This window comes from Tachyglossus aculeatus, chromosome 6, assembly GCF_015852505.1.
Source record: "Tachyglossus aculeatus isolate mTacAcu1 chromosome 6, mTacAcu1.pri, whole genome shotgun sequence".
In the NCBI taxonomy this organism is placed as follows: domain Eukaryota; kingdom Metazoa; phylum Chordata; class Mammalia; order Monotremata; family Tachyglossidae; genus Tachyglossus; species Tachyglossus aculeatus.
Window position 1 is genome coordinate 20,707,612 of NC_052071.1, and position 15,204 is coordinate 20,722,815.

At 44.3% G+C, this 15,204-nt stretch overlaps 1 long non-coding RNA gene across 1 annotated transcript in view; it reads right to left on the minus strand.

The window, feature by feature from the left end:
* LOC119930049 overlaps positions 1-15,204 on the minus strand; it is a 125,310-nt gene that overhangs the window by 64,892 nt on the left and 45,214 nt on the right. The window contains exons 2-3 of the long non-coding RNA XR_005451620.1: positions 889-1,095; positions 74-190 (exon numbers count right to left, since the gene is read on the minus strand). This is a non-coding gene — a long non-coding RNA (uncharacterized LOC119930049). The remainder of the gene's footprint in view (positions 1-73; positions 191-888; positions 1,096-15,204) is intronic.

The window sequence follows — 15,204 nt, forward strand, 5'->3', positions numbered from 1 at the left end:
TAGGAGGTAGAACTCCAAAAGCCCCAAAACAAATAACCTTCTAAATAAAACTCGGTCATTTGACCCAACCTACCTGAAGACTGGTTTCCTCCTTAACAGGCCTTCTTTCCCAATTCGTGTAGATGGATCCTGCTCGAGTGGCTGCATTACGGGACGGATGGGCCAGAGAAAAGATCCAAGAAGATTCTAGCTGCAAAGTAAGGAGAGCACTCAGGGGAGTATATTGTACTGTGCTCAGCACACAATAAGCACTCAAATACTACTGACTGATTAATGATGCTTAGTGAAGAGATCATAAAATAGCTCTCCTCCAGGTACACCAATTCTTCACCTGGTTAAACTGAAATTACTGGAATGGTTCTAGATCATGAATCAGGAAGGCATTTTATGGAGAAGGGCACAAAGCATAAAAAGGTCAGTGATACGTCCGCAAGACTGGACTTTCTCCATCCACCAGGCCAAGCAAATGACTGGGATCCCAAGTCGCTGGGCAGAGCTTCATTGAATAACATAACTAGGGCTAGGGACGGGTCACAGGTGTTATTTCTCTCCCTATTTCCATTCCCTCCTCCCTGCAAAAGCACAGAAAGTATAGCTTTCCCCTCGGGCCTCTGTGCAAACCCTACACTATTTGCTGGGGTAATTCAACCCTGCAGGTCAGCTACCCCACGGGTTCTTAACTAGGCCTTCACCTTTAAAGTGTTCGCCTCCTGGTCTCCTTGACCTTTCCTATGTTTAATAATGAAATATTTGCGAAGAGCTTGCCCCTTACACAAAAAGCCATTTCCAAAGAAAAGTCATTCATTCCTACATAGTGAGTCAGAAAAGTGAATGAGTGAATCTGCCCCTCAAAAGGAATTAAGCACATCCTAGGTGAAAAGCCATTACCTTATTCAGCCATATCGGCTGACGGCTCACTCCGAGTGGCTGGCACTGTAGTTAGTATGCCAAAGAACTGTTCTGTTATCAAGCTGAGTCCTTCTGGACTCTGGCACTGCAGCGATGTTCGTTTGCTTCTGCAGCTCACTCCAGCAGAGAACAGAGGAAAGCTACCGCGGTGGTTCTGTGGAGAGAAGTCTCTGGTCGGCTGTTCAACTTTAAAAAAAAAAAAAAAAAGACTTTAGGAGAATCTCATTCTTTTCAGTTTGGAATTAGACTATGCAATGGTTAATTTAAGCAAGAAGTTCAATATGAAACCGGAATGAACAGAGGATTGCGCGTATTTATTTACATCTATTCCTGAGGATTGACCAATATACCAGGAAACAAGTCTGGCATGCTATGCACCTTTTCTAGGCTGACACCCTTGGTCCAGAACAGAATCAAAGGTGGAATTAAGAAATACTGCAACGGAAAAGAACAGGCCCCTTGGGTCATGTCTCTCAAATGAACTACAAATGACAGTCTGTTCTTTCTCCAAGAGGCAGTGCTTAAGATAGACTCCACAGTGGACAACAAAGCCCCAAAATCCCAAATACCCCTTGTGATGGCATCAGTCATTTCAGGGTTCCTAAACTGCTGAAAGACCACAAACCAGTGACCTTTTTGCCAAATCCAACAGCCTCTTCTCCATCCTAATATTCAACTGCTTCGACACTGTGGATGATCCCCCTCTCTTTGAAAGGGGGTCTGACCTAATCTAATAAATACAGACCTATTTCCAACTGGGTTCTTTGGGTGCGATTCCTTTGAAAATTGTTACCCTCCAAAGAGAGTGACATAATGGGTTATTAAAACTTGAATTTCGTCTCAGCCTTGTACTCTCCAGAGTAAATTTGAATTCCTTTAACCCTGACGAACTGATCACTTAGAATACTATTCCAATTTTGGCCACCACCCTTGGAAAATCAATTCACCAAGAGTCTAACCAGAACATAATGGAGTGGAATGACGGAGCATTAGACTCCTTGCTAATGAGTAGTTCCCTCACTGCTAGGGACAGTCTGTTTATTTTTCCAAGCAGTGTGGCTAAGAGAGGAGCACAGGCTTTGGAGTCAGAGGTTGTGGGTTCAAATCCCGGCTCCGCCAATTGTCAGCTGTGTGACTTTGGGCAAGTCACTTCACTTCTCTGTGCCTCAGTTCCCTCATCTGTAAAATGGGGACGAAGGCCGTGAGCCCCCGTGGGACAACCTGATCACCTTGTAACCTCCCCAGCGCTTAGAACAGTGCTTCACACATAGTAAGCGCTTAATGAATGCTAGTATTATTATTATTATTATTTTCCAAAGGTTTAGCTATCTGGAAATTACTCCCCCATTGAAGAGAATACAATGCCTCAAGAGGCAATTTACTTAGCAGTATCCTATGGGGTAGACTCTGCTGAAGGCAACAGATGACTCATGGACATAGCTGTTCACCCTCCTTTCTTTCCCTCTTTCTTTCTTCCCTTCCTTCCTTCCTTCCTCCCTCTCTCCCCCCACCCCCGACCTTGGGGCTTCTCTTCTCAGGTACGTGAACAATATGCTCTCAAGGTTACACACATCTCCGCATAACAGGAGATTCAACTGACATATTCCTAAATATTGAAATTCCCTCTAAAATAAAACACCACCGATGGGAAAAATCACCAGGAAAGAGCAATGTGGCAATTAAATCTAAAAGACGCATCCATCAGCACAGACAGTTCCCTCAGGCTCCATGAACTTGGGAGATCGGCTACGACGCGGTGGATCACCAAAGACAAGCTACTTGGCCTCTGACTCAGCTTCTCCACCTATAAAATGAAGTTCTGATATGTCCCAAGGGACTCAGACAATATACTAAGTAGGAAACCATTCTACTGCTGCTGAGAACACTGTCCTGGGTCTTTGGTAATAAGGTTGGGAGAACTGAATGGCACCGTAACAAGGAACAGATCTGAATATTTCCAAGAGTTTTAGAGGTTCCTTCCTCTGAAGAGTTGAAGGACCTCACTGACATGTAGTCTGTGAACACCAGGTGCCAGACGGCATGTTCCTTTGCTAAAAGGACTAGGTGGAAAAGGGCTACCAAAGGACAGCAAAGAAAATCTAACATGCTCTGTTTGAGAGGACAAGGTCTCCAGTTAATTTAGAAAATAAACAAAGGAACCAGTGCTCACTTTTCCCAGAAGCTTATTAGAGATTTTCCCATTAGAGGGTTGCTTCTTATGGAGCACGCTACTCTCCTGGCCATGGTTTACTAGTGAACATAAAATTCCCCATCCAAGTCGGCAACTGGGGATGCACAGGGGAAATGTCTTGGACTCTGTAAGCCACGTTCCCTTTATTTAGAAGCACTGAACACATTGCTCTCCCTTCCATGTCATCCTGACTCGCTCCCTCTGCTCATCCCTCCCTACCCGCTCCACAGCGCTTATTTATTTATATGGATGTCTGTTTACTTGTATTGACATCTGTCCCTGCCCCTCTCTGTAAGCTTGTTGTGGGTAGGGATCGTCTCTATTGCCGCACTGGGTTTTCCCAAGCGCTTAGTACAGCGCCCTGCACACAGTAAGCGCTCAATCAATACAACTGAATGACTGAATGAATTGCGATCGGCCCCTTGGGAGGGTGAAAGAGGGTGGTGTCCCTTGAAAGCGAGTCCTAAATGTTTTCAGAGAAAAGACTGTAAGTTACCCTTCTAGACTGTAAGCGCCTGGTGGGCGGGAAACCTATCTAATAGCTCTGCTTTTCTGCACTCTCCCAAACAGTACAGAACTCTGCACACAGTAAGTGTTCAATAAAGGTGATTAATCTATTGAGAGAAGGTCTGGGGCTGGTAGGGGTAACCAAACTTGAAATTAGAAATAAGCTTCTTAAAATGGAAATAGAGAATTATCCCAGGTATTGCTGTTGGTTAATCTTTCTGTCGGATGCCAAGCAAATTCATCATCTTAAAGCATTTTGCTGATAAGTGTAGAAAATCTCTTATTGAGTAGCTGCATCTGAAAACTCTCCCTTTACCACTAACATTAATCCCTCATGTTGTCTTGCCTGGGAGAGATTTCCAGGATCTAGTTAGATGGTTTTGTGCTCTATCTCCTTTTGGCACTCAGACCCTCCCACCCTGCCCATCTCTGGCTAAATCATCAGTAACGTGAAGTATTTCTTTCGTGAATACTTGCATTTCAATTTCCATCTTACCAGACCTATGGTTCACACTGCTCCCCTGTCCATTCCCCAAAAGTAGATCTATAAATGCGCTTATCTGAGAAAGCCACAAGTAAACATGCTGTTAGGCAGATAAACCTAAATAAGAGGGCTATAAAATGCTTGCGAGTCTCAAAGCAGTAAAAGCAGCCAAGAAGGTTGGCTGAGAAAAATTCAAAAAACTTGATATTTTTTCCTCCCTTCCCTGTCTGTGTTGTACTTGTGTTAAAGCGAAGTTGGTCACTTTTTATGTCCTTTCTCTTTATTCCATGATTTTCTCGCCTTGAACATCACCAGCACCACTGAAAGTGTTAACCAGGAGCTCCCCAGGTACAGAACACTTTACGGTTAAAGGCACTTTGGCAAGTATGTGGGTCTTCATACCACAACCGCCACCCCCCCGAATCTATCATTTGAGTCCCATTCCAAGTTCATCAAGTACTCAAAATGAGGAGTTGGGACCCCAACTTCTGTCACCTGGACAAGTGAATCATCAATCGCATTTATTGAGCGCTTACTGTGTGCAGAGCACTGTACTAAGCGCTGAATCAAGGTGAAGGTGAACACATGAAGGTTCAAAGTGTGGTCAACTTGCAGTCAAATCCATTTTGTATAATACTTGAAAAAATAACTTCCCAGCCTAAAATAAACTACGAATCTGAGTATGACACTGCAGCTACTTTAAAGACTGGTCCATTCCATCCATTTAATTAGGATGGATGAATACATGTCATCAAAACATTTTCTTTAGAAGAACAAAATTAAAATCACGTCTTCAACTATCATCTCTACGCTGATGACACCCAAATCTACATCTCTGCGCCTGCTCTCTCTCCCTCCCTTCAGGCTCGTGTCTCCTCCTGCCTTCAAGACATCTCCATCTGGATGTCTGCCCGCCATCTAAAACTCAACATGTCCAAGACTGAACTGCTTATCTTCCCTCCCAAGCACTGCCCTCTCCCTGACTTTCCCATCACTATTGATGGCACTACCATCCTTCCCGTCTCACAAGCCCGCAATCTTGGTGTCGTCCTCTGACTCCGCTCTCTCGTTCACCCCTCACATCCAAGCCGTCACCAAAACCTCCTGGTCTCACCTCCGCAACATCGCCAAGATCCACCCTTTCCTCTCCATCCAAACCGCTACCCTGCTCGTTCAAGCTCTCATCCTATCCCATCTGGATTACTGTCAAGCCTCCTCTCCGATCTCCCATCCTCCTGTCTCTCCCCACTTCAATCCATACTTCACGCCACTGCCCAGATCATCTTTGTCCAGAAACGCTCTGGGCATGTTACTCCCCTCCTCAAAAATCTCCAGTGGCTACCAATCAACCTACGCATCAGGCAAAAACTCCTCACTCTCGGCTTCAAGGCTGTCCATCACCTCGCCCCCTCCTACCTCACCTCCCTTCTTTCCTTCAACAGCCCAGCCGGCACCCTCTGCTCCTCTGCCGCTAACGTCCTCACTGTGCCTCATTCTCGCCCATCCCTCCGTCGGCCCCCGGCCCACGTTCTCCGCCTGGCCTGGAATGCCCTCCCTCCGCACATCCACCAAGCTAGCTCTCTTCCTCCCTTCATAGCCCTCCTGAAAGCTCACCTCCTCCAGGAGACCTTCCCAGACTGAGCCCCCTCCTTCCTCTCACCCTCATCCCCCTCCCTATCCCCCCCTTCCCCTCCCCACAGCACCTATATATATGTATATATGTTTGTACATATTTATTACCCTATTTTATTTGTACATATCTATTCTATTTATTTTATTTGGTTAGTATGTTTGGTTTTGTTCTCTGTCTCCCCCTCTTAGACTGTGAGCCCGCTGTTGGGTAGGGACTGTCTCTATATGTTGCCAACTTGTACTTCCCAAGCGCTTGGTACAGTGTTCTGCACACTGTAAGCGCTCAACAAATACGATTGAATGAATGAATGAAAACCAAATGGAACAAGTTGTTAATCTGGACCTAATAAAGATGAAAAGCATAAATGAAATGAACAGAAGCTGTTCTTACGTCATTCTACTCCATTGTGTCCTTACTTCTTTTAGGGGAACTAGGGCGATGTTGGTAGCAGTCTGCAATAAGTAGGGGCTTCACTGGACACCTCAGCCTCTCTATGATCTACTCCCATAGCTCTCGCCACTCACATATTAAATTAGGTGATTGACAAAAACATAAACTAAGCGAACCATTTGTCACTGGCTTGCATTTCGCATAGGATGGAGAGGCAAGGTGACTCGGTTTGGAACCAACAAGAAATTCTGTTTTAAATTCTGTCTGGCCAATCATTTACAGTCCGAAGCCAAGAGGAAACAAGAGGCACAAAGCAACGACGTTGACAGGAAGGAGGGAAATGTCCCAGCAGTCTGATCGGACAAGCCTTTCACTACTCTTCTGGTGAATGTTTCGAAAGAAATAAACCATTACACCAAGCTGCCTCCCTTTCCATAGCAACCACAGAGAAAACCCGTCACTGTAATGAGAATCATCTCTCCCTGGTTTTTTCCTGTACTATTAAGGGCAGGATGGGAAACCCACCTAATTGGAACAATTTACCTTACCTCTTGATTCAACTATATCCAATCAGGCACATTATCTGCCTCGAATAAAAGCCTGATTTGAAACCAATGTATTCCATGCTTTATCAGGCCAATTGCTACCAGCTGCTCTATAGTAAAACACCTAAGTTGTGAATCCCCAGATAAAGTACATCATTTTCATCATTACACTGGGATCTTTTACAAAGAGGATACAGATGCGTAACCAACCGTGAGTCGAGCTAAAATTTCTGGCATTTTCCGCAATCTTTTCTCAACCCTCAAAAAACAGCCATAGGATAAATACTGTGGGTCTCCTTTTGTGGATCGGCACATAATACAGATATTTTAAGATTTCATTCAAGACGACATTAGATCGGCATAATACAATCTCAGTAGCGGTTCCACAGTTAGCAATTGCACACAGATCAGTCACTCATCGGTTCTTCTTGAATGAGGTCCTAACAATCACACAATCTGTCCAACTTTTCTGAAAATTAGGGATCAGGAGAGATGGTCCACTCTCTTCCAGGACAAAGACGTTTACTGTGCAGAACTGGTAACACTTCCAAGAAGAGCTTCGAGCTCTTAGCCCTTCAAAGACTTCTGGTGAACGCTTCCCAGGCGAAGCAATGTGGAAACACAGAAACTCAGTTGAACAAACACTCTGATCTTTTTAATTAATCAGTTAATAGAACTGAGTGCCTGTTACTGCAATAAGCATTTGGGAGAATTATAACAGTGGCAAGGCATGCTCCCGGACCTCAAAGGAGCCACTACCGAATGGGGATTACCGGCAAAAGTTATTTACAGATAGTGAACATGAAAGAGGAAGAAGTATGAAGCAAGGAATGGAACACAACAGTACCAAATAGTGAGGTGGATCTACAGATATGCGTAATATAGAAATAATATGTACAGCTGTACATAAATGGTGAGGATAGGATTAAAATACACAGGTGATAGGGGTGGGTGTTCACCTGATGCAACTGGGTTATTGTAAGAGAGGGGAAGTTCCTTATAGGCAAGGATGGTGTCTACCAACTATATTTTACTCGCCCAAGCTCTTAATATAGGGCTTTGCACACAGTAAGTGCTCAATAAAATATCACTGATGATGGACATTTTGGATCTTTGGACATGCCAGTGCTACTGAAAAATGGAAAGCTGGTCTTCTTTATCAGGTTATACAGTGATCTGGCCAAGGAAATGCTAGAGAGTACAAGAAACGCTTCCAACTTCAAGTGGACATATCAGCCACATGGAATAAATCTGTACAAAATGGTAAAACTTTTTAAAATGCTCACACGTTAGAGAAGGCTTCTATTTAGCAAGTATAAATTATCTCTGCACCTAATCAATGGCAGACATTTCAGTCACGTGGAATAAATCTGTACAAAATGGTACAACTTTTTAAAATGCTCACACATTAGAGAAGGCTTCTATTTAGCAAATAGAAATCATCTCTGCACCTAATCAATGGCATTTATTATCAATGGCATTTATAAGGGCTTACTGTGCAGAGCACTGTACTGAGAGCTTGAGACTATACAAATTTATTGAGTACTTACTGTGTGCAGAGTACTGTACTGAGCACTTGGGAGAGTACATCAGAGTTGGTAGGCACATTCCCAGCCCATAATGAGTTTAGAGTCTAGATGGGGGGGCAACAGAAATATAAATGAATTCCAGATACGTACATAAGTGCTGTGGGGCTAGAGGTAGCTGAATACCAAGTGCCTAAAAGGTCCAAATCCAAGAGCACAGACTATGGAGTAGATAGAAAAGAGTCAGAAAAGGAGGCTTAGTGAGGGAAGGCTTCAGAGGAGATGTGACCCTTAATACGGCTTTGAAGGTGGGGAGAGGGGTGGCCTGGCATACATGGTAAGGGGAGGAAGTTCCAGGCCAGAGGGAGGATGTTGGAAAGCAGCTGGAAAAAGGAAAGACAAGATCAGGACACAGTGAGCAAACCGGTGCTCGAGGAGCAAAATGTACGGGCAGGGCTGTAATAAGAGATCCGTGAGGTACGGAGTAAAGGAGTCCCGAGTTTGACAGGCCAAACAGGGAGGACACCGGACTCATCATCAATCATATTTATTGAGTGCTTACTGTGTGCAGAGCACTGTACTAAGCGCTTGGGAAGTACAAGTTGGCAACATATAGAGACAGTCCCTACCCTACAATGGACTCCTCTCAATCCTTTGCCAGATTGCTCCAAAACAGCCTGTGGACAGTCAGCCTCTGGCACAGGTGACCGTGACGGTCGGCAATCATTTCAAAGGGATCCCTTCCCTCTCAACTGTGCTTCCTGTATAAAGTGCTGAGGTTATTTGAAGGATGAATAGATGGGTGAAGTCTCGGAACCTACTCAGGATAAACTGTCTACGCTATTTCATCAGCAGCTTGATGGTAGTTATGCTTTCCTGGGAAATATAACATTTCAGTTGAGTGTAAAACTCCAAGTGGAGTTACATTTTTTTCTGACACAGCTCTTGGAATTATTCTCTGAATGAATGGACATAATGGGGAGGAGGGCATTTAAAAGTCTAACCTAGAGAGATAAAAGTATGTTTAGTGACAGACATAGGACAAAGAGAGATATCCACGAGGTCATACCACCCTTGAGAATTATACAGCTTCATCATCATCAGTAGCATTTATTGAGCACTTTGTGTGCTGAGCATTGTACTAAGCGCTTGGAAGAATACCATATGGCAGAGATAATACCCATGTTTCCCTACCCACCACAAGTTTACAGTCTAGATGGGAAGACAGAGAATATAAAGAAATGCTATTAATGATAAGTGTTAATGGGATGAGGGAAAGGAGAATAAAGGGGGCAAATACTAGTGTAAGGGCAAGGCAGAAGGGAGTGGGGTGAAGAAGAAAATGTGGGTTTAGTCAGGGAAGTGCTCTTGGAAGAGATGGGATTTTACTAACGTGCAGGGAGTGGACATCTGTCAGATACGAATGGGGATACCAGAGGCAGGATATGGGCAAAAGGCTGGGGGCATGATAAACAAGGTTGCGGTACAGTGAGTAGGTTGTGCAGTGGATAAGTGTTTCTAATATCCCCGAGATGTTATCTTCTAGTAACCACCTGGAATTGCCTAACTGCTGGCATCTGAGCCTCCAAGGCAAAGGATGGGCAGAAATGACTTTGGAAAGTCATTTCCAAAGAGAGCTGAGCCTTGCAATACAGAAAGGAAACCTTAATATTTAGTAGACACGCTGCTTATTTCTTGTTCGACTTGATCCTAAGTATTTTCTTTCGGTAGATGCTCCTAACGGGCCCGCAAGAGCAAGCTATTAACACTGTCTGCCAAGAATGAGACACATTTCCTGGTAAAGGAACCCAGGACACAAGCATACCGGCCACCTATTCCACGAGCACCAGTACCGCTGAAGCATCAGTTGAGAGGCCAAGATGGTCAAGAGAAGCAGCGTGGCTTAGTGCATACAGCACAAGCCTGGAAATCAGAAGGATGTGGGTTCTAATCCCAGCTCTGCCATTTGTCTGTTGTGTGACCTTGGGCAAATCACTTAATTTATCTGGTCTCGGTTACCTCATCTGTAAAATGGGGATTAAGACTGGGAACACGATGTGGGACAGGGTCCGAGTCCAACCTGATTTAGCAGCTCTTACCAAATGTGGAAAAAAAAAGAAGAAAAAGATAGGTCCTTAAATATCCCAACGAAGCACCTCTCTGACTATGAGGCTATGTGGACTGGACTAGCCTCATCCGGTCTCTCCTGGTTTACCTTTAACTCATGATTCCAAATAATCAGAAAAAAGGAATGAGCTCTCCTAGAAACTAACTCAATGTCAAGCTTTAAAATCCTGAACCTCCTGCAAGTCAAACTATAGAGCACGATACTTTCTCTGGAAGCCTTCCACTCGACCATGGTCTTCAAGAAAAATTATACTTGGCACCTATGGCCTCATGAGACTAAAACTGAAGCCATTTAGCTCTATTACCCCCTAACTAGGGCCAAAATATGAGAGGGGGAGAGAGGGATTCGGGATTCAATATTCCCCCTAGAGCCTAGGTGACTGCTCTGTGAAAGCCCCAGCAGCCCAACCGAACTGTTAAACCAGACAAGATCAGAGCTGGGATTTAACTAAGCAACACAAATGGGAAGAGATCACAAGAGTGAACACTAAAAACAAGGTAACATTCACCATCCCTGAAGTCTAAGACTGTCAGAGTCAAGCTGAGAAATTGATTACCCAAAGAACAAAGTCAGGGGCTAGGCCTGAGAGCTTTACTTGATAAGAAGTCTGGGAAACAGGATTTAACCTAAAGCACAAAGTAAGATAATCAAATTAACCCACTCTAGCTTTCTTTCCGCTCCAAGTATAATCTAGGAAGACAAGCTAATGACCACATGAAGCTCTCTTCTGGCTGGATCTGCGGGGACTTATCTCATCATTAATCGTATTTACTGAGCGCTATGTGCAGAGCACTGTACTAAGCGCTTAGTCAACACTCTGACCTTGCTCAGCTTGGCCCTCGGGAGAGCTCAGCTCCATCGCCGGAGGTTTAGCGGAGTGGTGAGGAACTTTTGAACAGCAGGCAGCAAAGAGGAGAAACCCCTCTCCCTTCCCAGATTGTTCCACAAGATTCTGGGAGCTCCCAGAATATTCCAAAATGCTAGGTGGGGGAATCATCCCTTTTCCCGACGTGTGATCTTGCAGCCCAGTAATAAATCCTAATAATAATCACGATCACTGCACCCTTCCCACCAAACTGACTTAAGCCAGCTTCCTTTTAATCCCAAGGGGAGCTTAAGCAGAGAGAAATACTTTACCACAAGAAATTCCTTAGAAAACAAAGAGATAACCCCGTTTCTCAATCTACGCCAACATGAAATTCTTCATGCCACTGACATACTGGTACAGTTGCAGTGAGTAAGGTGTCAGAGTGAGTGGGGTTTCACAGAAAATAGCAAAACAAGGAGTGTTCAATTCCCTTCTGGGTCCCCTTGTAAGTTTCTGCTGTTCACTAAGAGTTTGCCAATGCCAATAAAAGGCAAAAATTTCCCTTTCCAGCACCAATTCTTTCAGCAGCTGTTGAAAACGGAAGGGGAGAAAGTGAGTGTGCCTGACTATACAGAAGCTGGCTATTAAAATGGAAAATTCAACCAATCAGTGGTATTTACTGAGTGGTTACTGTGTGAACAGCACTATATTAAGGGCTTGGGAGAGTTTGTAGGTACATTCCCTGCCCACAATGGGCTTATTAATAATAATAATATTTGTTAAGCGCTTACTAAGCGCTTCTAAGTACTGGGGCATATACAAGGTAAACAGGTTGTTCCACGTGGGGCTCAGAGTCTTAATCCCCATTTTACAGGTGAGGTAACTGAGGCAGAGAGCAGTTAAGTGGCTTGCCCAAGGTCACAGAGCTGACAAATTGGAGGCGCCAGGATTAGAACCCATGTCCTCTGACTCCTAAACCTGTGCTCTTTCCACTAAGGCACACTGGCTGACAGTCTTGAGGGGAGACAGACATGAATATAAATGAATAAGTTACAGCTGTGCATATAATAATAATAATAATAATAATAATAATAATGGCATTTGTTAGGCGCTTACTGTGTGTGAAGCACCATTCTAAGCGCTGGAGGGGACACAAGAGAGCATTGCAGAAGCGAGTAGGAGAAGAGGAAATGAGGGTTTGGTTGCAGAAGGCTTCTTGGAGAAAATGTGCTTTTAATAAAGTTTTGGAAGTGGGGAGAGTAATCATCTGTCGGATATGAAGAGGGAGGGCATTCCGGGCCAGAGATCAGTGGCGACTTAGGGACCGAGGTACAGTGAGTAAGTTTGCATTAAAGAGGCGAAATGTGGAGGCTAGGTTGTAGTAGAAAAATCGGGGGTGAAAGGTAAGAAGAGGCAAGGTGATTAGATACTTTATAGCCTAAGGTAAAGAGTTTCTGTTTGACATGGAAGCAAATGGGCAACCACAGGAGGCTACTGAGGAGTAGGGAAACACGGACTGAAGGGTTTTGTAGAAAAATGATCCGGGCAGCAGAGTGAAGTCTGGACTGGAGTGGGGAGAGACAGGAGGGAGGGAGGGAGATCAGCAAGGAGGCTGATGCGGTAATCCAAAAGTAATCCAAAAGTAATCCAAAAGGGACAGGATAAGTGATTGGATTGGATTATGTGGAAGCAGTGTGGAAGGAGAGGAGGGGGCACATTTTAATGATGCTGGGAAGGTTCAACCAACAGGATTTGGTGACGGGTTTAATATGTGGGATGAAAAAGAGAGGTGAGTCGAGGATAAAGCCAAAGTCCCAGGCTTGTGAGACAGGAAAGATGGCGGCGCACTCTAACGTGACAGGAGAGTCGGTGAGAGGACAGGGTTTGGATAGGAATGCGAGTTCTGCTTTGAACATGTTAAGTTTGAGGTGTCGGTGGGACACCCAAGTAGAGACGTCCAGGAAGCAGGAGAAAATACAAGATTGCAGGGAAGGAGATGGAGATTTGGGATTCATCTGCACAGAGATGGTAGCTGAAGCCATGGGAGCATATGAGTTCTCCAAAGGAGTAGGTGTAAATAGAGAACAGAAGGGAAGCCAGAAATGGGCCTTGATGGAGTCCCACAGTTAGGAGGTGGGAGGCAGAGGAGGAGCCCGCAGATAGAGAAGCAGCGTGGCTCAGTGGAAAGAGCCCGGGCTTTGGAGTCAGAGGTCGTGGGTTCGAATCCCGGCTCCACCACAAGTGTGACCTTGGGCAAGTCACTTCACTTCTCTGAGCCTCAGTTCCCTCATCTGTAAAAATGGGGATTAAGACTGTGAGCCCCCCGTGGGACAACTTGATCCCACTGTATCCCCCCCAGCGCTTAGAATAGTGCTTTGCACATAGTAAGCGCTTAAAAATGCCATCATTATTATTAAGAGACTGAAAGGAGCAGCCAGCGAGGAGGAGAAGCAGGAGACGGCAGGGTCAGTGAAAGCAAGGTTGGATAATGTTTCCAAGAGAAGGGGTGGTCAAAGATGTCAAAGGCAGCTGAGAGGTTGAGGAGGATTAGGATGAATGGATCTGGCAAGAAGGAGATCACTGGTGAAATTACAGAGGGCTGTTTCAGGGAATAAAGAGGGCAGAAGTCAGATTGGAGGGAGTCAGGGAGAGAACTGGAGGAGAAGAAATGAAGGCAGGAGTGCAGACAACTCGCTCAAGGAGTTTGAAGAAGAACGGTAGGAGGGAGATGGGGCGATAACTGAAGGGATCCGTGGAATCAAGGGAGGGTTTTCTTTTAGGATAGGGGATACACAAGCATGCTTGAAAGCAGTGGGGAAGGAGGATTTGGAGAGTGAACAGTTGAAGATGGTGGTGAGGAAGGGAAGAAGAGAGGGGTCTAGCATCACGTCCCAATGACCGTAAATTATAAGCCCTGACAACTTGTTTCTTCGTGTCCAGATTCTCATACAGTGAAACGTCACTTATTCCGTAGCTGTGTTCAGGATCAGAACCACAAGGCTAATCGAGGAGAGTTAAAAGAATGATTATGTACAAGGAAGAAAAGCATCCTAAGAAATCAGTTTCACTTTATATTTGCTGAAGTAGTGATTGTGCAATAACTTCAAGAAATGCATTTTCTTCCCTTTCATGTCAAATTGAGCTCTCAGCCATTGTCAAGAACTACACTTAAATACTTAAAGTATTTTTTTAGTTGTATTTATCTCTTCAAAGAGAGGTTAGGTATTTGTCAAACTACCCAGGCCATGTAATTAAAGAGAATACAGTGAAAAAGTATTTTCTTCTAATATAAAGGACTAGCTGAGCTCACATTTGAGCCTCAAGGCAGAATTACAGGGTGACCGTTTCGCAGTTTCCATGGAAATGAGAAGAGGGGGAAAGAACTTTCTTTATTAATCTCAAGTTTTGCCAGCCTGTTGAAAACCATAAATTAAACCAAGAATTTGACTGTGGAAAATGCAAAGTTTCTCACTTCAGCGTGGGCTTCCTTCCCCCTTCTTCCTACTCAATTTTATCAAGACTTCAAAAATGTTTATATCCCTTATAATTTTCCATTACTTGGAAAATGATATACAAAAGGGGGTTTCCTACTTTGTTTCCAAAACCTAATATGCTTTTAAAAAAAAGACAGACATGCAAAACACTGAAATAATCACTGTAAAAACAATTTCTGAAATGTAACGTGTGAAATGGTGGGCTCGGTTCCAACTTCTCAATGTAAAGTCAATTCCTGAAATCCATTACTCTGAAAATCTGAAATATCCACTAGGCTATCTTTCTTTCCTCAATAATAATAATGGCATTTATTAAGCGCTTACTATGTGCAAAGCACTGTTCTAAGCGCTGGGGAGTTTACAAGGTGATCAGGTTGCCCCACGTGGGGCTCCCAGTCTTAATCCCCATTCTACAGATGAGGTAACTGAGGCCCAGAGAAGTGAAGTGACTTGCCCAAAGTCACACAGCTGACTCTCCCCCTCCTCCCCATCCCCCTGCCTTACCTCTTTCCCTTCCCCACAGCACCTGTATATGTATATATGTTTGTACGTATTTATTACTCATTTATTTTATTTGTACATATTTATT